The sequence below is a fragment of the Lichenostomus cassidix genome, chromosome 3 (assembly GCF_008360975.1).
Source record: "Lichenostomus cassidix isolate B80296 chromosome 3, HeHo_3.0, whole genome shotgun sequence".
NCBI lineage: Eukaryota > Metazoa > Chordata > Aves > Passeriformes > Meliphagidae > Lichenostomus > Lichenostomus cassidix.
The window spans coordinates 22,731,436-22,752,249 of NC_139483.1; the positions used below are offsets into that span (position 1 = coordinate 22,731,436).

Below are 20,814 nucleotides of genomic sequence, written 5' to 3' on the forward strand. Positions count from 1 at the left end.
AAAGCCAGTGCTGAGTGTCCTTACTTTGCTGCTACATACAGGTGTTAAATCTTTGTCCAAAGTTCAGATCAGGAGTTCTCCCTAAATTAAGAGGAATTTGGCAATCTCTCAGGGGTTTTGCAGCTCTCTACTGCAACGATGTATGGTTATAGAATTGCTTAGGTTGGAAAAGACCTCTAAGATCAACCCAACACTGCCAAGTCCACCACTAAACCATGTCCCTAAGTGTCATATCTGCATGTCTTCTAAATACCTCCAAGGATGGTGACTCCACCACTTCCTTGGATGGCCTGTTTCAGTGCTTGACAACCTGTTTGGTGAAGACATTTTTCCCTAATATCCAACTTAAACCTCCCCATGTGAACCTCATGGTCTTAGAAACCTCATGAAAATAATGTTGTAACAATGTGAAAAGGAGTGGAAATAAAAATTCATGGCCAGGTTGATAACTGCTGAGTGGCATTTTGTGTATGAGTGCTTAGTGAGTATCCATGGCCCTACTCCTGCTGAACAGTTTAGCCCCATCTGGGAAAGGCTGTGGATTTACTGGAGACGTGCAATAGGCACCCTCCCTTAAACCCATAAAGATTTTTTTCTTTTTTTCCCCCACAAATTTAATGTTGTGAATCAGAAATAAATAACTGCAAAATACATCTGGGAACTGAAGGATAAAACGGAGAAACCTGGGAAAACCAGTGGGTCATATCTTGATGGAAGTCCTTGCTTTCCAGAGGAGCAACAGTGCCCCCCTCCAGGTGGGGAACCTGGGGCTCCTTTCTGTCTTTCTGCCATACAACAGGCAGGGCAAAGAGGACGTTTCAAGGATATTTTAAAAAGCTGTAATTGCTTAGAAAGCCTGGTAATGCTTGCACATCTCAAAATATCCCAGCCACTCGTAGCAGGCTTGGATAGAGAGCAGATCCCAAATGGCTTCCTCCAGGGAGTCTGGGGCTCTGCTGTGTCCTTGGGCATTGCTGTACCACAGCTACATGTCAACGGGTAGGAGTAAACCTGTTACTGTGGCCATTGTAATGTCCATAAAGTGGCTATAGAAAGAAAGTAACACCGCAGCACTGTGGTCTTGCCTTTGAACACATTCTCAAAGATATAATTAAAACCACCAAGCTTATTTCAGTCAAAGTTCGTAAGTGATGGGTCTGGCATCATGCCGATTGCAGGAAGGCTAATTAAACCATAAATTAAACTTTTTTTTTCCTAACCAAACATTATGACCTTTAATAAAATTGTTTTTACAACCAGCTGTCAATAAATCATCCAGGAAAGCTAGTGAGAAATGTTCTGTGAACACTCCACTTCTGCGAATTTCATTAGCTGCAGTTTATTTGATTTTTTGTGAGGTATGATGGTTTTTAAATCTCAAATTAAAAGCCCCGAACCATAAAAACTAATTCAAGAACATTAGCATCTTGGTCTCTGAAAATGAGCCTCTCTAATTGCAGAAATTAGTCAAGATTGTATAACGATCAGGAGGTCATTAAAAAAAAGAATAGTGAGTCGGCTGTGCTTGACTCAGCTACAGCAGCTCCAGAAAAGCGTTTTTTTGAATATGCCCTTAATGGAGGAAAACTGTCTCCTGGTAGATCGATTTGAAAGCACTGGGAAAGCCTTTTAAGCCAGAGGTTTGATTTCTGGGACATCAGTTTTCTGGCCTTGTTTATTCTCTTAGGCGCATCAGGACTTGAGTTTGGACACGTGTGAGAAGTTTTACTGCCTGTTGTACCCTGGTGTCTGCAGCAGTGAAGTATGAGGTAGTGTCAATGGGCTTTACTTCAGGACCTCTTTTTGTTTTGCATTCTTAAGGCTCCTGTACTACTTCATGATAATTACAAATATTTGTGAGAAATATACTATACTGCTTGATTTGTGGCTTTAAGGTGGACATATTTTAAAGTGAGGCATTTTTATTAGATTGGTACCAGAAAATGAAGCTGTTAACATTCTACTCCTCTGCCTCATAAAGCTCTTCTAAGTAGAGGAGAGGGGTTATTTTGTGTTGCAGAAGCATCTAGAAACCCTTTAGGTTTGAATCTGATAAATCAAGATGGCAATCCTTATTCTCAGCTCCTTTTTGGAATTGCAGGTTTCCTTATGTTTCTGTTTTCCTCTCTCTTTATTTTGGCATGATAGTTTCAAACCCTTCTTAACTCTCCCTGTTCATCTCACTTTACATAGCTCATCAATGTCGAATATGTATTATAAAAATCAGATACACCTTGCTGAGCCCCATGTAGCTTCCATGAGTCCCTGTTTAAGCAGTTGCTGACATCTCACACAGACATTTTTATTCCTGTCCTGGGGTGTATATTCAGAAGCTTCCTCAGGAGCTCATCTGTAAAGTGTGCCCACTTCCTCATCATATTTTGTTTAACAGAACCAAAAATGAATATAGAACTTAAAGGAGAAGATGAAATTTTATTTCACCCACTTTTTACTAGTAAATTTTAAATATTACCTATTTTCCTGTACTATTCCTTTTTTCCCAGACTTTTTTTTCCTTTTCCCTGCCTGTTGTCACAAGCATTTGTGGATTGTCTGAACCAAAAGTCTTTTGTTATGTTTATACCAAAAATATGAGGAAGTAATATGGAAAGATTTTGAATCTTTATTCATCATTGCAGGTTCCCTGGGAAACCTTTTGGTGACCATGGGAAGTTTTGACACATCCACACTCCCCATTCCATGAGCTCTTCTGAGTCTCAGTCTGAGACATCAACTTCCCTGCTGCATGTTTTCCTCCTCTGGATCTCACAAATAGGTCCATTCACTTATTTCTTGCCATACGTGCATTTTCACTGCCAAAAATAGCCTGTCAAACCCAAACACTGCAATGTTGTCATTCACATTGTTCCCCAAATTCCAACCCCACACTCACCAGTGTGCCTATGTTTATCTCTGGCATGGTGATGGAAGTGACAGTTTTTATTTTGTGATTTGATGTTACCATGTGGGTTTCCTTAGTCTGCTAATATACTGTAGCCTTGTTATTCCTGAAGCAAACAACTTTCTGCTTATTCCTCATATCTGATTTTCAGTGAGACTGTTATTATAGCTTTTCTGATGATCTTTAATCTTTTAAGAATTTGAATTAAATCAGTGGTTTTTTTCTATTGGTATTTATGACATTTTCCCATGCCTATATAGCAGGCAACTGTCACTAAAATGCTGCGACAAAACAGTTTGAACTATGGTCCCATCCAATTAAATACTGAAACATAAACTCTAAACTTTTCTGGGGGTAAAATAAACCAATTATAAATTAGCACGATGTAGGCTACTGATGAGGGCAAGAGAAATCAGAATGTATAAATATGAGTTACTCGAACTCCATGAAACAAACACACGTGTCTGCATGAGCACACACGCATAATGTTAAACTTGATCTGGACTTTTTCCTTCTGGCTTCATTAATCAACTGGCCAGTTAATCTGAAATATTTCACGTCAGCTTCACAGATCTGTTTTATGTATATACATTTTTCAGCTTTTATTTTGTTTGAGGTTTTTTTAATATTGCTTGGCTTGCCCTTCCATTATTCTTGAACATTTAAGGTAGGAAAAAAAAATAAATTACAGACCCCCATGGACTGATGCAACATAAGAAGGCAGAGGTTTTTTCCTCTTCTCAGGTCACACATTGTTTCTAAACTGAATGTAATAAGTCCAATAAAATGGTTTACAAAAATGACCAATTTCATACAGTAGTAGGCATCTCATTCTGCAACCATGATTATTGTGTGTGGAAGTCGTAAGCACTTCAGATGAACAGCTCCTATTTAGTTCTTCTTAAGTACTAAGTTATAGCTTTATCCACATGGAATACACATCATAAGTGTCAGAATTGCCTTGGTGAGCAGTTCTAGTTTCTACAAGTTTGCTACCTACTGATCTGTTAATCTTTCTTTGTATTTATCTCTTTGTCTATTCATTTATCCAAATAACAAACAACTGGCTTTTTAAAAGGTACCAAACTTCTCAGAAAATACTTTTCTCCATACTGATTTAACAGGTAATTTTATAAAGAGTACTCTCTTCACACATTTTCACCACAGATGAAACCCTGGCAGCTGGGAGAAGAATGTCATTCCATGGGACTCTTACTCTGTGATATGACCTGCTTGTTAGTATTTTGTACCAAGCTACTGCTGCTTTTTTGTTTTCTTTTTCCTTTTTTGTTTCCTTAACCTCCTTAGTGTTATCAGGACTCCTTTTGTCATTATAACTGGATCTTTCTTATTGTTTGGCTTAGTATGGCAGCAAGACTCAAAGTTCCTAGAAGAGGCACTATAAATACTAACTATATTGATAGAGGGCTACCTCTGAGGGAGACAAAATGTTGCCAGTTGCAACACTTCTGTTCAGATTGGCATCAAAATTGTCAAGTTTGGAATTAAGGCTTTTAATTGAGGCCTTGTACCAGGAGTGCATAAACTCAGCATTTTTAGTGAATATGTGACTCCCAGTAGCCCCAGGCTTGTCACAATTCTCCAATTTAAAGATGTTACCATGAGATTTTTCTGGGTTTTTGAACTGTTATCCTTTTATTGCGTTTTACTTGTGCAGGGTATACAAGACAAGTATTCCTTTTGTGGCTAAAGTTTTTGGTTATTGAGTGTGTACCCATTACTCCATACACACTCCACTATTTACCTTCAGTTCTGAAGTGAAAGTGAGAGGCTTTTTAACTAGATTGTGGGAGAGCTCAGGGAAAGCCAAGATATCAAACACCTGTTTTTCACTAAACTTGAGGATGTTGGGTAGGTCAAGAGGGGACTTGTGGGTTAGCTCATTTCACTGTAAAGCAATGAAAGCCATAAAATATTATGAGCAAAAAGCCACCTGTTCTTGAATTAGTGCTTGCCATCTACCTTTGTGGTTTAAATTGAAAGTTCAGTATCTAGGCAGCCTGTTTTCCTTTTGCTCTGACTCAGCTGCAGTGTATCAATTTATCCAGTGCCTTCCCAATCAGCTCCATCTCAAAGCCCTCCACAAAACATAAATGCAGGTGCACACATGTCCCTTCCTCTTCCAGGCACAGGAAAGCAACTTTTCTGTAAACAAAGTGTAAAAATAGGTGAATGTCAGAAACTACATTCAATACCAAAGTACTAGACATGAATTTCAGAAAGATAAATCTGTCATGATGGATGGTTGCAAGACCACTCCTTGATTTACTCCAGGTGCTGTATTTTACAAAAGTAAATGGCTTCCACATAGCAGCTCTCCTCGGGCAGCTTCCCAGTCATCTTTTGTTGGACAGAAAACTTGATGGTCTTGGTTTGTTCAGATTTAAAATGTGAGTGTGGAAGGGAAGAGCTGGTCTCACAGAAGGGCCATGTACCTCACAGAGGTAGTCTGTAATCTGAACAGGCCTTGCTGTCCTGTTCCTGCATTGACCAAAAGACAGCTGGCTGAAGGCAAGAAAATCAGCTTGAGAGAGTTTTATCATAAGGTCCCTCAGGAGGTAGTAGCCTAAACAGATTTTCTCTGTCCTGCTCTAAAGGTAATGTCAGTGCAGCTGATTCTCAGGGACTAAATGCCATAAAGGTATGTTTATTTTGGGTTTCAGTATGAATCCTTTCCCTCTAAAAGGATTCTAAAAAATGCTTGCTGTTGCTGATCTCAGTGATCCCTCTGTTCCTGTTTTTCTTGTGGCAGAAGCTTTTTAGCCTGTTATATTTGCTTAGGGTGCATGCACTTCAGTGGGCTCTGGAAGATGAGGCTTGTGTGGCCATGTTATGCTCTCAGGATATACAGGTTTTTCATTAAGTCCATGGCTTTTAGGATATTTGGGACAACAGTTATTTGCTGTTAATAATCTACCTTTGATGCCTAAGTGAGAGCTCATCGTCCCCTTCCCATATTGTCAGTGAAGAGAGAATGCATCCTTGAGGTAGTGATTCAGGTACCACATGGGCTGAGGCCTCATTTCTGGAGATTATCTTTTCTTCTCTTTTCTTCTCTTTTCTTCTCTTTTCTTCTCTTTTCTTCTCTTTTCTTCTCTTTTCTTTTCTTCTCTTCTCTTCTCTTCTCTTCTCTTCTCTTCTCTTCTCTTCTCTTCTCTTCTCTTCTCTTTCCTTTTCTTCTCTTTTCCTATCTTCTCTTCTCTTCTCTTCTCTTCTCTTCTCTTCTCTTCTCTTCTCTTCTCTTCTCTTCTCTTCTCTTCTCTTCTCTTCTCTTCTCTTCTCTTTTCTTCTCTTTTCTTCTCTTTTCTTCTCTTTTCTTCTCTTTTGTCTTTTCCCTTTTCCCTTTGCCTTTCCCTTTCTCCAGCAAGTGTGCAGCCAAGATCAGTCCATGGTCTTCGCTGTTAACATGCATTTGCCAAGCAGTACAAAATTCCCAGGAGAAGTTCAGCTTGCCTGTGTTTCAATGGTTTGATGTTTTCACATTTCTCTGTGGTTTTGTTTGTTTAAAAAAAATTATTGTCCAAAGGAAAATATTCCCTCAGATAATGCTATGAATTTTAGTCTAGCTCTGATTCTTATTTTGTTAACTCTGGCTTATTTTAACTCCTGGATCAAGTAAGACAAGTTTAGTTCTGCAAGCAAACAAAAAGTAATGGCTAAGAATGTTAGAAAAATGGAAAGAAGTCAGCTCAGTCTCTGTAAGAAATACACACAGATCAACTGATGGATTTTAATACCAGTATTTCAAAATTAGCTTGTATGACTTTTATTAGAAAAACTTTAGAAAACCCTTAAAAAAATCTACAAAAGATGAATGAAGTGGCTACTTGATTTAGTATTCATACAGACTGCTACTTGCCAAAAGAAAAACCTCATAGTCTATTGCACATACACCAAATCCACTTCCTACGTTTCTGAGCCTGTGCTACCAACTATTTCTAAAGCTCTGTGGTAGCACTATTAATAATCCTTTTGATATTCTTTTCTCTAATAAATGTAAATCATCATGACCTCATTTGGTATGAGCATGGATGTCATAAGCTTTTCTATGGTTTTCCATCACTTTACAGAAACACTCAGGTGTGGATCTGGCTAAAATTCAAGCAACAACATTGCTGTGGATGAGAACTTTAAAGAATCTCACCTCATGTTGTGATTATGGATGCCACTGTGTACTCTGATGTGAAATTTGTCTGGATTGTGGCAAGTGAGACCATGAGAGAGATGCAAGACTGATTCCTGCCTCCTCTGAGCTTGGAGAAGGCTCCCTGTAGCATGCCAGGACCATGGTGGGGCTCCAGGCATTAGGGCAGGGTGCAAACCCTCCTGCACACAAAAGCAAGGCCAGGGGAGCTGGGCATGCTCTTTTGCTTCTCTCTTTTGGTTGTTCAGGTCGTGATGGCAAAGGTCTCTCCTTCTTGGATGGGGCTGCTGGCTACAGAGCTGGGCTGCTGCTGTTGGGTCTTTGTTTCTCGTAAAGCTTCATCTCTCAGAGCTGAGATGGTGTATGAGAATCATGGCTCTAATGCTGTCAGGACTTGGGTATTTGCTGTGAACAGGCCTGAAGTTGAAAGAGTAGCAAGGTCCTCCTCAGATAACTTTTCAGCTAGTGTAAGTTGTTGTTGCTCTATGACAATCCAAGGATAATTTCTGCAAGTGAGGTTTTGCCTGCTTTGGCTTTTAAACAGACCTCCTCATCGAACTCAGGTGGAATTCTGCTTCTATTTCATAGCAGGGGGCAGTGCCAGACACGCAGTACCTGTGGGGAAAGGTGAGGTGGTGGGCAAATCTGTGTGCAGTATCACAGCATATTCATTGCTTTCGCAGGAGGGAAAAAGGAAGGCTTGAAACCTTAGTGAAGACAACAGGACCAGGATTTCCTATTTTAACTTTGATTGAAATAGGATTGCTGGTGATTGATGGTGCTTATGGAGAAACCTAAGCACTGACATAGGTTAGAAAAAGGGGATAAAAATATAGTGTTACTTCAGTCCAGTATCAGCTATAAAGATGAGTTTAAGAAAAAAGTAGAATGACTCATCTAACATGGCAAAATAGAAACCCTTCTCTTTAAATTTACTAAACAGACATCTCTCCATTGCCAGGTCAAAAATAAAGTCTGCATTCAAATTGCTGACAGACAATTTGAGCTCTGCTCTTGATTCATACCATACCTTTATAATGTCATTTTAAGAAAGGTTGTTCTTATAAATTTTGGGTTTGCTTTTTAGAGGATTACTTATTTACTTTTAGGCTGGGGAAGCAAAAGGCAGGCTGGTTAAGAAGCTTCACACGACTGACCACTTTTTCATACAGTGGGCTATTATTTTGGCAGTAATTGCAAATGATCTTTGCACTTCAAAGGCATAAAATGTCACATTCTCAATATCTACTCAAAGTAAAGATATATGCCAGCTTCTTAATGAGTCCAAATACTGGTCTGCATGATCTGATGGAGGTAAATTACATCCTTTTAGAACACAAAAACCAGTAATAATTTATTTTTTTCTGTTAGCCTTTTTATCGTGGTTAAGTGTTTTTTCCTAAACAGCTTCTTCTAATATCTTTAATTTGCAGTATTTTTACTGATGCAAATTGTGCTGTTGAAGTTTTGCAAAGGATTTAAACCACAGTGGTTTGTTCATTGCACTAGATGCCTGCAGATTTCTTTTTGTCTGTAATTGTGCTGTATGATTTTTATGTGAAATTGATTCTGTACAACTGTAACTAACAGGATTTTCCTGGAAACAATCAGAACATCTTGTACCAATGTTTACAATAAATATATAAGGAGAAATTGATAGCTATCTAACAATTTCCAGGAAGAAGGGAATTAATACAAAGTCAGCCTCTGAGTGTTTTTCAAAGAGAAAGATTGGGGTTTATTTTATTTCTATTGAAACTTGTCATGTTATTTGAATTCCCTTGACATTTTTTCGTACTTCAGAGCCTTTTTAACATTGTCCAACCATCGAACATTATGGCCTTATGTTGTGCCTGGGAAATGTTAATTGAGCAATCCTGAGTTTAACCCTTCCTCCAAGTACTTTGTAAAAATACAGCTGTTAATAACGTTTATTTGGCTTCAATTTAGATATGAAAAAAATCAATTTCAGGAGGTTACTGAAAAAAGGTTTAGACTTAATATGTGTTCCCCACATATTAAGAGCAATGGCATGTGCTGTAAAGAATAAAAACCACAACACACAGACATCAGTCCTCATGGGCTAATGGAAATCTAGACCTGATTAAAAACCCATTTCAGGACTTTTTTATTGCAGGGGTGGGTTTGATAGCTGTCATTGTACAGGAAAATAGCACATCTGGAATCTTACTGTGTACTTGTGCTGGCTGGTATAACTCAACCTGTGTGTCAGATTTTTTTTTTTTAATAGCCAAGATTTATTTGGTTTCTATTAATTTTTTAAAAGTCTTTGGTAAGTATGCTTATTAAGTACTAAATTTTTACCCTCCACAAATTAAAAGCTATATTTTAGTAGTGAGCAGCTTCCTTCAGAGAAAAGTAGGAAAGCCAGAAATACCCATTAGTAATGTAGAGAATTATTTGATTACAAATGTACCCCAGTGGCTTCTCAGGGATGATTATTTTGCAGTTTGTTTAATGAAAGTTGCATTTTTCTTGTGACTTTTTTATCTAGTTATGAGAAGTCTAAAAGGAGATATTAAACAAGTAGTAAGCTCTGTCTACTATTATATCAAGAGTTATTTTCCCATTAGGAAAGTGTACATATCCAGGAAAATGTAACTATTGTTTAAAAAACACTTGGATTTGTTTGTAAAATATGAAACTTTGGTAAAAATTAGGGTTTTTTTTTCTAAGCAATGTCTTCAAGATAAATTGAACAGTCACGTACAGATCAGGAACTTCAGTGTTGTTTTCACATGTTTCACATGTAACCATAATGTTAATTAAATAAGTGAATTTGTAATCATCCTTAAGTTAAAAGCAAGAACAGAGCAATAAAAATATTTTGATGGTCCCCCACAGCCTGAGATTTATTGTCCAGTTAAAATTTTAATAGTGCAGTTTCAGAACTTTTATACTTTAATTGCTCTAGAGATTTGTACAGCTGAAATATTTAATATATTTTCCTATATTCAAATCACGATCTAAAATCAGCAATGACCTGGATGGTGCCTGTCTTAGATGGTCCTAAAAGTCTCCAAAGATTGAACTACACATATGTGTTATTAATGTTTTGGCAGTGTCATTTTAGTCCTGTTCTACTTGGCAAACCCACAATATTTTGAAGTTCTCGCAGGTTAGAGTTACCAGGGGAAACTGTAATTCTTCAATGGGAAGAGAGCCAGAAGGGGATAAATTTTAATCCCATTATATTATCTTCAAGATGGCAATGTTTTTAAAGGACATTATATACTATTTATTCCATTTATATACAGTATAGGTGGACATGCATTCAAATGTCATTCCAGTGTTCAAATAACTAGTTAGAAAAGTCATAATAAAGGACCTCTAGAATTTCACTGCAAGGTACCCCAAAAAGCCTAGTGAGTTCATTTTGGCTGAGCTGGAGGAAAAAAGAGTACACCTTTCTGGGGTAGAGTCACCCACAGGAACAATCATTCATCAAGTAGCCATAATCTTGACACAACAGAGTGTCCATCAATTTTATCTTCACCAAAGTCAAGTGAAAGACTTTGCGCATGAGATGTTTGGGAATTCTGTGTGATACCCTAATTTGGCTCCCAAACATGGCAGTATTTTCAATTTCTTATAGGCTTTAGAGCAGGGTTCAATGGTGATGTTTCAGATAATTATTTATGTTTTAGAAAATGTAGTATGTACATTTCCCAGTACCTTAGAAAGTATTAAACATGAGAAACAAACTGTACTTGTAGATATATATGAGCAAAGCATATGTCATAAAACAGTAGCCTGGCTTCTGTTTTTCTTATTAAACAGCAATTTTCAGAAAGTATTTGATTTTAGAATGCTGTGATTCATGGGTGGTCAGTTTGAGATACTCTGGGCATTTTTTTTCCCCCTAAAAAGTCAGAAGTTGAACAACCCTGGCTTTTACTGGGCTCTTTCCTGGGCTCTTGTACTGGGTTCCTTCTTTTCCTGATTAGTCTTAAGAGGTGTAAAGCCAGGGACAGAAAATTATTGATTAGCAAAGTCTGCTTTGCCAGACAAGATTCCTCACATTTTAAGTTTCTAATCAAACTGAGCAACCTATGACATTACTGAGAGGCTTGTGGACTTTGCACAAACAGCTGCAGTTAGAAAATATTGAGAGGTACCACTGTTTTTTTGTCTCATGTAACAAGAGACTTCTCTGATTTTGACAATTCAACAATCTGTAGTTTTGTATGAGTGGGAAATTACCATTAGAGGTGTGAAAATATCCTCACAAAACTGCAGCTCTTGCATAGATTCCTGGATTTCAAGAGAGAGGACAGATCCTAACAGCGACTCTTAGCCATTTCTGCCAGCCATTCTCACATCAAGGTTATAGACCTGAATTCAACCAAACCATATTTTTTTAGGAAGACATTTGGTTTTGTTACTAAATTTTCAAGTGACAGGGAATGTATTACGTCAGGTAGACTATTGTAGTGCTAATTTACCCACATGGTAAGAATGCACATTATTTTCAGTCTGATATTTTCTGCTCTAGTCATTGGACTTTTTCATATCCCTGTCTCCAAGATTAAAGCAGACTTGATGATTTATAAGATGGGAAATATTTTTGGCATGGATGAGCTTATAAACTATGGTCAAGTCAAGCATTCAAATTACCTTGGATAAGTTTGAATCTATAGAGTCTTTCAGGAAAAGACAGGTTTTGCAGCCACAGACCCATTCCTGTAACTCTTTTCTGAGCTATTCCCAGTTTCTGAACATCCCTTTCAAGTAAAAGTCAGCTGGAGAGCTCAAGCTCAGAGATTCAGCTTGTCTCATGCTCTTTTATTACTCAAAGTAATTTACCCTGTGATCCTAAAATGCCTATAGTAAAAACCAATTTTTCTTTAAAAAATTGTGAGCTTTATAAACCTTACAGAGCTCTCTTTCAGGATGGTAATTCTCATCATTTCAGCTGTCACACCATATTTACTGCTGTCACTGTTTTCTGCAAAAATAATGAAGTGAAACAATGTCTGCAATTGTTAACATCATCCTGGATATGAAATGTTCATGTTTCCTAGCAGGCCCTAAACCAAAGAGAAGCAAACTGGGGAGGAAACCTTTGGCAACCCTGAAAACCATGAGCAGAAAGTTGCTGCCTAGAGGCAGTGAAAGGAGATAGGACACAAGTGTGACAAATGGGTATTTGTGAAGGTGACACCTCAGGGCACAGCTATGAAAAGCTCTTGGGTAGGGTGGGATTTTCCTGTGTCCCAACATGAAAAGTTTGAGTGCAAGGGCCAGAACTGCAGGGCTCACTTGCCAAAATACATTTGGAAGAAGGAATATTTTCAACCACCTCTCGGATGCATCAGGGTTTCTGCTTCTGAAAATGACAGAAAAAGTCCTACAACAGCCATGTTGTCACCATATCAGCTCTGCCACAAGCTGGTAGCCATGAGGCATTGGCCTGTGGGTGTTAGCTCTGATTATGCTTGAAGACTTATTTATTTTTAGCATTTGCAGTACCTCCATCGTTATTAAATTTTATATTCTGTCAATTTTTTTTCACTATGTTTACAGGGAAAGATTATTTTGTCTGCTTGGAGAAAGGAATCTTTCTAGGCATGGACCTTAGAAGACTGAGGAAACAGGAGATGGTGTGAAATGCCTTGGGGGTTTTAACCCAACCTGAACTGGAGGTCTCTGTGGGTAGAGGATATTCTTCTGTGAATGGATTATACCTAGCAAGGAGGTCTAGTGACATGAGAGTAAAAGCCAAGTCTTCTGCTCCTGTCAGATTTCAGAAGACCACACTTTAATTCTAGTTAAAGGTAATATTTATAATTTAGTAATTTATTCTCCATGGTTTCTAGTCCTACTCCCCATTTTAGCTCATTATCCCTTTGCTGTCTTCATTATTTCCTCAAATCCCCCCCATTTTTGACTTTCATATTCAGCTATATCGACAACTAGATGCATGGGTGTAGAAGAAAATTAATTTAAAATGTCCCTGTTAATGTTAAGGTGAATTTTCTAAAATATACCAAAAACCAAACCAGAAAAACCCCAAATTAAAAAAAAAAAAAAAAAAAAGGATGTTCTAATGTAACAATTATGCTGACGGGAATGTTCTGACCTTGTGAACAAATGTGCAGATTGTTGCCAGAAGGAAGTAATTGCACAAATACCTCTAATGTGCTGTAGACTTTAATTCATTGAGTAGAAATTTGAAAGCTGAAACAAATGAGACTTTCTTCCAGAAAATACCAGTTTGTGACATTCAAAGCTGGAAAATACTACCCCTAGTTTATAAAAGGGGAAATGAAGTGCAGAGATGATTATGTGATTTGCCTAAGATTTCAGAGACGTGTGGAAGAGAGCTCAAATGTGACAACAGTTCCAAAGAGAAGTGATAGACCTAATGTATGTAGGGTCAGTTTAGCTCCTTGATGCCTATGAGTCCTACACTTCTGCACTTACTGGCAGTGAAAAACAACCAGTCATTAAGTCAGCATTTAGTGTGGGTTCGCTTCTCATAGGTGCAAATGGAAACACCAGACAGAACCCAAAATTTAGCTGACCATGGATACTTTAATGGCTGTCTCAATTCTTTTCCTAGGATGACAGAGATCTACTGCTACTTCTCTTAACAGAAAGGGTCACTAAAAAGTTCAAATGATGGTGCTTTTCTAACAACTCTGAGAGCTGGCTGCACTAAAATTCTTCCTGACTGCTGTTACCACAAAAGTTGTAAAAACAATTTTACAAGCTGTTGTGCTTTAGTGCAAAACAAACACATTAAAAAGCTTTAATGACCATTGCTTCTTGCATCTTTCCGTTAATTTATGTAATTTAGCCCTATAAAAGAATCAAGAACTGCTTGGTTGGAGCAACTTAGTATGTTTATTAGTAGTTGTTGGTCGTGCTGTACTTGCAATGTGAGCCTAGACAGGAACACCGAGCTCTAAGAGCTCTGTGCTGGCGAGAGAAGTTAACTTTGCATAAGGATGTAGGAAATAAACCAGTTATGACACAGTGGAATGCAGTTAGGTTTTTTCTACTGGATCATTAACTGGAATTTCGTATTCCTGTGGTGCTCATCCTCAGACCCTGAGCCTAAGGGATCTCACACCCCTGCGGAGCCTTCCAAAGCTGTGTGATAGGTGCCTGATTAGAGGGTGCTCTATGATGTTATGGATGCGTGATGGGTGTGTGATTGGAGTATTACTGGGGAGTGATGAGAATGGGATGGGCGTGGGATGTGCATGGGATGGGTGCGTGATTGGCCCACGATGGGTGAGGGATGGCCACTGGTTCCAATTATAGCTCAAGTGCAGCTGCAAAATTCCAATGGCACCCACATCTTAGGCACAGCTTTCCTGCCTCTCTTCCTGTCTCACCGGGTTAATTCGCAGTATGTGCAACTGATTTGGCAGATATATGGATTCCAGAGTAACTTGGCACTGGCTGTACATATTATTGGCAATTTTTCAAACCTCTCCATTCATGTGGATCTCAAAGCCAGTCTTGCTTCATTTGTAAATGCAGTAATGTGCCCAAGTCATGCATGTTGCCCTGTAATAAAGTTATTTCTCCAATAAGCTCAGACCTGCTGTTCAACTTTGTGCTGGAACTAATTATGCTTCCTGACATCCCCTGAGGAGTGACTCCCAATTTGCATATGCTTGCTTTGTATTGTAATTCCTGATCTGTCAATTGATCTTGTTCTGTATATTCTGTATAGTCACACTTTACAGGAATGTGGTTTTTCATAAGTCATGTAAGTTATGCATTTTATCTTCTGTAGTTTTTTGTGTCAGAATATTTGTCTGTGTTTTTTTTTCTTGGATATGAATGAAATCCAAAGGTTCAATAAGTGAGGCTTTATGAATACTGCTGAAAGTTTTCTACCATGGGGCTTAAAAATACACTAAAAGGACATTCTATTTCATGTTTTGAAGTTCTGCTCTAGTGGAGGAGAAAAATGATGAGGCAGGAGAGAAAGAAAATGGCTAGTGGTGAGAGAAATGTGAAGACATGGTGGGAAGGAGACTGGGGCATCAATTTCTTTTCTCTCAGCTCTTGCACAAGGCTTTCACCCAGTTCTACGTGCTACAGAGTTACGTTTGGTATGTTAGTGAAGAAAAAGAAAAAGCTGGGCATGGATTTTAGGCTCTGTTTTTGCATGGTGCCAATTTCTCCAGTGTTCTTCTCTCTTTTTTATTCTCCTCAGCATCAGTCATGTCATGCGGTATTTATTTTGATAATTCTACTTCCTTCTGTTATGAATGACCAAGCTGGGTTCAGTTCAGGCTGGAATAACAGGCAGAAGCAGAACATGGGAAACTAAGTTTAATCCTTACACAATCATTTCTGGTGGTCTAGGGAAAAATGGGATTCCTACAGTGAGGTTAAATAGGTCTGCAGGTGATATTGCTGGAGCAATAACACACCCTCTAATTCACTGAGTGCAGCTTCTGATAGGAATGTGATGAGCAAGATGGATAGAATCCTGCTAGGAATGGCTATAAACCTTTTTATTAAACATGATTCATCTTGTCTTTAATTCCCTCTCCCCTCTTGTTCTCAGAATTGCAATTTCTATCTTTTTTTATACAGTAGGAAAAATAAGGAAAAGAATGAAAGATTTCATCTGGATTACAAACCTCTTTCCTCAGACCTCCTAAATGGAAATTGCTCCTGGAAAGTTTGGACAGTTCCTTTGTTTCCCTTAATACTTGCAAACACTAAACCACCACGGCAGAAGAGAGATTTGTGTTGCCATACACTACTTGGTGATCTTCCTTCTTTTATGACTTCTCCCTGTCTCTTTCCCCTGGCTTCTAGTGCACAGCTTGTGGAAATATGTCACATTTCTGTGGTGCAGAAGAGTGGGAGGCAGAAAATCTGGATCTTATTACCAGTTTGGCCATAGTCTTCCTATGTGAACATGGGTAAGTTATTTATTTCTGCACTCATAATACAGCCACGTTAATCACCTACTTCACAGGGTATACATCTACTGATCTGTAGCATTCTTGAAGTGTTTAAGTAGTTAAGATGGCACTCCCAAAGTATGTAAAGTATGTCTCTGTACTGTGTTTGGCTAGCATGGAGACCTCTGGGCAACCTGAAGCTTCTCTGTGGGGCAGAACAAGTGGCTACAGCTGCTAATGCTCACAGCACCCAGATGTCCTGGGATGAGGCTGCAAGGCAGCCCAGACCTGCTCTTCAACAGGTCCTCAGGTGAGTCACCCTCATGTTCCACCCTGTTAAGATTTTGGTATGAAACATGTGGGATTAGCAAATTTGGCTATCACTCCTATGTGAAAAGGAAAATTTGCTGAGCTCTGATGAGGGGAATTACCAGAGCAAAGCAGGCTGGGAGAGAGCAGGTGTGCAATCCCTCCTGCCAGATGCAAGTTTATACCTGCATGTCTGTTTAAGCCATGCTTTAAAATGTGCCAGTGATGCACCAAGCTGGTACCTAAAAGCAAATATTAGGATTGATTCTTACTGTAATGTACCACTCAGCCATCTTCTTGTTCTCCAAAATAAATAAACTGCATGGGTTAAAGAGTACAGTCTTCTCCACACGTGTCAAAAATCTCTGGCTCACTCTGTTTGCTCAGTTCCTCTGATCCTACAAATTACGCATACTGTGTTCATCTTGGACTCCTACTGCCTTATTTTCCCACTTACTGCATTGCTTGGCAATGTTAGAAGGGACATATTTTTCCTCCCCTTCCTTCTTTTTGTTTTTCTGGCTGTGCATTTTATTTAACTGGGACTATAAAATGACAGCATTAATTAATTGCCAATCTGGCACAAGCTTCACTTTATTTGATAGTGGGCATTACTTCCATCATTGTGTAAATGTAGCAAAAAGTTGTGCTAAACTCCTGCTTCAAGTGCAGCTCATCTGTGCAGTGTGTGTAAGGAAAAGGCCCACAGTTGGGGCTGACAGAGGTTAAGAACAGATCTGGCAACATTCATTCTTTCCTAGAAGCCAAACCAAGAGAATGAGCAATCTCCAGGCTCACAGGCAGCAGCCGAGCATCGGGCTGGGATTCAAGCTCCATGCAAAGCTGATAGATGACACAGCCTAGGAAAAAGGAAGAGGAGGGAAAGCTCCCTCTTAGTAAACAAGCTATTCTCCCATTGATTCTCTTTTAGATCCTCATCTAGCAAAGGCTCCTGTGTGCACTTTATACACTTATAAAGTTCCACCGAGCCAGGTGTGACTTCAGGGTGCTGCCCAATTAATCCAATGTAAAATTATGTCAGAATATTGGGTGACTTCCAGGACTGGGTGTTTACTGATCATCTTTGGATCATTTAGGAAAAAATGCATCTTTTCAGAGCAATCAAGACACTAGGAGGAACTCATAATATGAAAAATGGACCTGCTTTTCCTCAAATTTTCTAATTTGAGTTAAAGGTTCTCACATGTCTTATTACAGTTTTTCCCTGCTAAGACTTCCTTGCTAAACTACAATGAAGATTAAAGCTTTTTGAAGATGTAGAGGTGTATGAACAAATTCAAAGGTCTTAAAATTGGATTAGTTGGTAAGGTATACCTGGCTTACCAGAGTTACCAAACAATGCTTAACTTCCATACAAACACAACATGGAATTAAATGCATTCATCTTGTTCATCAGACTAGAGTTTAATCAGCTTCCAGAATTTAGCTGTGCTTGAAATCTGCACATAACATGAAATTATCTGGGAAAAGTTTGCCATGATATTTATTTTTGTCTTTTCCTCAATTTACCAGAAACGAAGGGAGCAAATCTAAGGGAGCAATTTGTGAAGAATATAGGGGTAAGTGATGGGAATTTAAAGGAAAAGTAATCGTTATTAAGGTGTTTTTCTTCTGCTGAAAATCACCTTAACTCCTCATGCAAGGTTTCTGCTACTTCTGCTTTTGCATGTAGCTTTGTAGGTCTTCATAGCTGGAAACCTGATATTGTCTGTGGCCTTCATGGATGAGAGAGTGTGTATGACATGCTCACCTTCTATCGATTTTCCAGATCCAAGAATGTTAATATTTCTCATATGCAATCACACTGGTGTTTACATTATTTTGGGATTTGAAGTCTGTTTTGATGCTTTATGAAGTCTGACATTGCTTGAATAAACAAATTCTTAATAATTGATTAAAAAGCATAGCTGTACCACTTAATCTGTCTGCGCGAGAGGCATTTTTCCTCCGGGACAGGACTAACCCAGCATTTAGTTAATCAAGTTTTAAAAGCTGTGAATTTAAGCTCTTTGGGATATATACATTACCAATTGCAGGAAGTTGGGAAATAAAAGGAACTTTTCAAATAAAAAGATGTCAATTTAATAGCAAAGGAGCTGGAAACAGATGTTTCACGCAAAGCATAAGAGTTGTGTCATTCCTTTAGGTTTTCAAAGTCACTTCTTGTCAGATGCATTGGTTAAGAGAGAAAATTAATGAGCTGTGTTAAGTTTTATTACACAATCTTCTGATGTGGGAAAGCTTCCCTGCAGGAACAGCTCTGTGCATGGCTTAACTGATTTAGGCATGCCTGGTGCAGTATTCTCCAGAATGTGTTGGAGATCAAAGTGGGGAGAGTTATTCAGGTTTTATGGCAAGGTAATTAAAAAAATATGGGGATTATTACATATAAATCATACTTGCATAAATTTGCTGGTAAAATAAAATCAAATAAACACGTTTAAAAAATGAGATCAGAAAAACATTCAGCCACATTTTTTACCATGGCAGATGCAAATCTGCACCCTGAAGTCTACACAGTGGACCTCATTCTTCCACTGCAGAGGATTTGGCCCAGTTGCATTCTAGTGAGGTTTTGATTTATTTAAAAAAAAGCCCCGAACAAACACACTAAGCATACTGAACTCTCCTGCTTTGTGACTCTGGAGATGGATACTTTGTATCAGGCACAAAGTGGTCCCAGGCAGAGCAGTCACAAAACTTCCCTTGGTTTCTGAGGTGATTTCATCTGAAAATTCATTCTCCTAGAAACAGACTTGTGTGTCTGAATATTTGTTAGCATCTGTTTTAGTGGAGACTCCAAGTGAAGAGAAAGTTTGCATCAACAGCTTCTGGATAAAGGGGTGGAAAGAAAAGCTCTAGAAAACTTCCAGGACTTTCTGTTCTCAGGGGAGGGCATAAAAGCTGAAGGAAGATTGTGGCTCATCCTTTCTGGGCATGTACAGGAGAAATGGATGCATGCACTATACTCCAAATAGGGGCTCAAAAATCCCAGTCTAGAAAGAGGGAGAGATGATCCAGTTGTAAACGTTGAAGTGCTGATCATGAAAAGCAGAAAACATTTCTCTCTGGGTGGGAGAGAAATGAAGATTATTGTGAAACTTCTGTTTAATCAGAGGAGAGCTTCTGCATTTCTGTCACATAAATATGCAGAAAGGATGAGCTTATAGCTTCAGCTGTCCTGAATGCAGTGATGCCATATGATGACAGAACACACATGCACATGGCCTGTATAAATATATACACAGTGGAAGTCAAAACATATAACACTGTCAGGTCTGAGCTTTCTCTCTCTAAGGATGTGCATATGCCCTCTCTGGTCTAATTGGGTTTATGACTCTTCGTGTGTGTATATGCAAGAGATATAAAATGCAATTACAGGAGCTTTTTGATGTGAAATAACATTTTCTTGTACCAGCTACAGGTCCCTGAGAGACTCCATGGGAAGTTCACAGTGAAAGCTATGCAGCTGAAGCCCTGGCAACAGAATAAGCAGAATGCACTTGGCTGTCATTTCTCCAGGATCTCTGCTGCAGTCCTAAATGCATGAAAGAGGAGCTGTTGACTGGCAACTCCATGCAGAAGAAACAGCTCAATTTCGACAAGGAAAACCTATGTGAACTTTCAGGTGAAATGAAATTTCTTTGCTCTTCTGGGTGATGAAATAATTTTCTGAAGAAACTGAAGAAACCACCCCACAATGTCAAAATATGTAATGGTACTTGACTGTGAAATGCTGAACATCTTGGTGTTTGGTATGGCTGCTCTCCCACTTCTGAACTTTTTCAAAGAATCAATACATACTGCATCTAATAATTATAATGAGTATGTATTAAAGATATACTACCTGGAACTGGGAGCTGAGCTGAGCAGACCTGAAAGTATTGCAGAATTAAGTTTTATCTCCACGCTCCCTGAGTATGCAGGGCTGTTAATCACATGTGCACAGTCTTGAAGACAAGGACCACAAAACTCACTGAGATTTTGAAACAACAATAATGTAAAGCCCATTGCAAGATTTAATATAAAATCTGAACAGTAAAGAATTCTGTGATGTATCTGGTTCTTGTTTGATGTACTTCTACTGCCACAGTTAATATAGTGTTTGCAGTGCACACATAAAGCAGATATGCCCAGATTCCTCTCTAAAAGAATTAAATTATTTTATAGTTGCGCATGCTATCTTTTCTGTTATTTCTTTCCCACAATTTCTATAGACTTTATTTAGCTATGTAAGATGCTCTTAACAGCTTTCAACATAATTTACTTTAACATAAGGGTAGCTATAGATGGTTATAAAGAAGGCTATAAAGATTCTTCTAAGAAATTTCTAAGTAAGAGGGAAGTCCCCCTTTCTTGGGGATTACCAAAGTCTGAGAGAAAATAACCCTCAAATGAGCTATTCAGAGACAAGCTTTTCTATTCTCAGGCAGAAATGATTGTATATTTCACTACAGTAGAAAAAAAATTACCCTCCAACACACCATCAGTCAAATTTTTCAAAATATTTCAGC

General features: G+C 38.6%; 1 long non-coding RNA gene across 1 annotated transcript in view; it reads left to right on the forward strand.

Annotated features, from left to right (window-relative positions):
• LOC146439281 (uncharacterized) overlaps positions 1-20,420 on the forward strand; it is a 53,866-nt gene extending 33,446 nt beyond the window's left edge. Inside the window, exons 6-8 of the long non-coding RNA XR_014851236.1 lie at positions 15,882-15,988; positions 16,145-16,280; positions 19,719-20,420. This is a non-coding gene — a long non-coding RNA (uncharacterized LOC146439281). The remainder of the gene's footprint in view (positions 1-15,881; positions 15,989-16,144; positions 16,281-19,718) is intronic.
• The last annotated feature ends 394 nt before the right edge of the window (positions 20,421-20,814 follow it).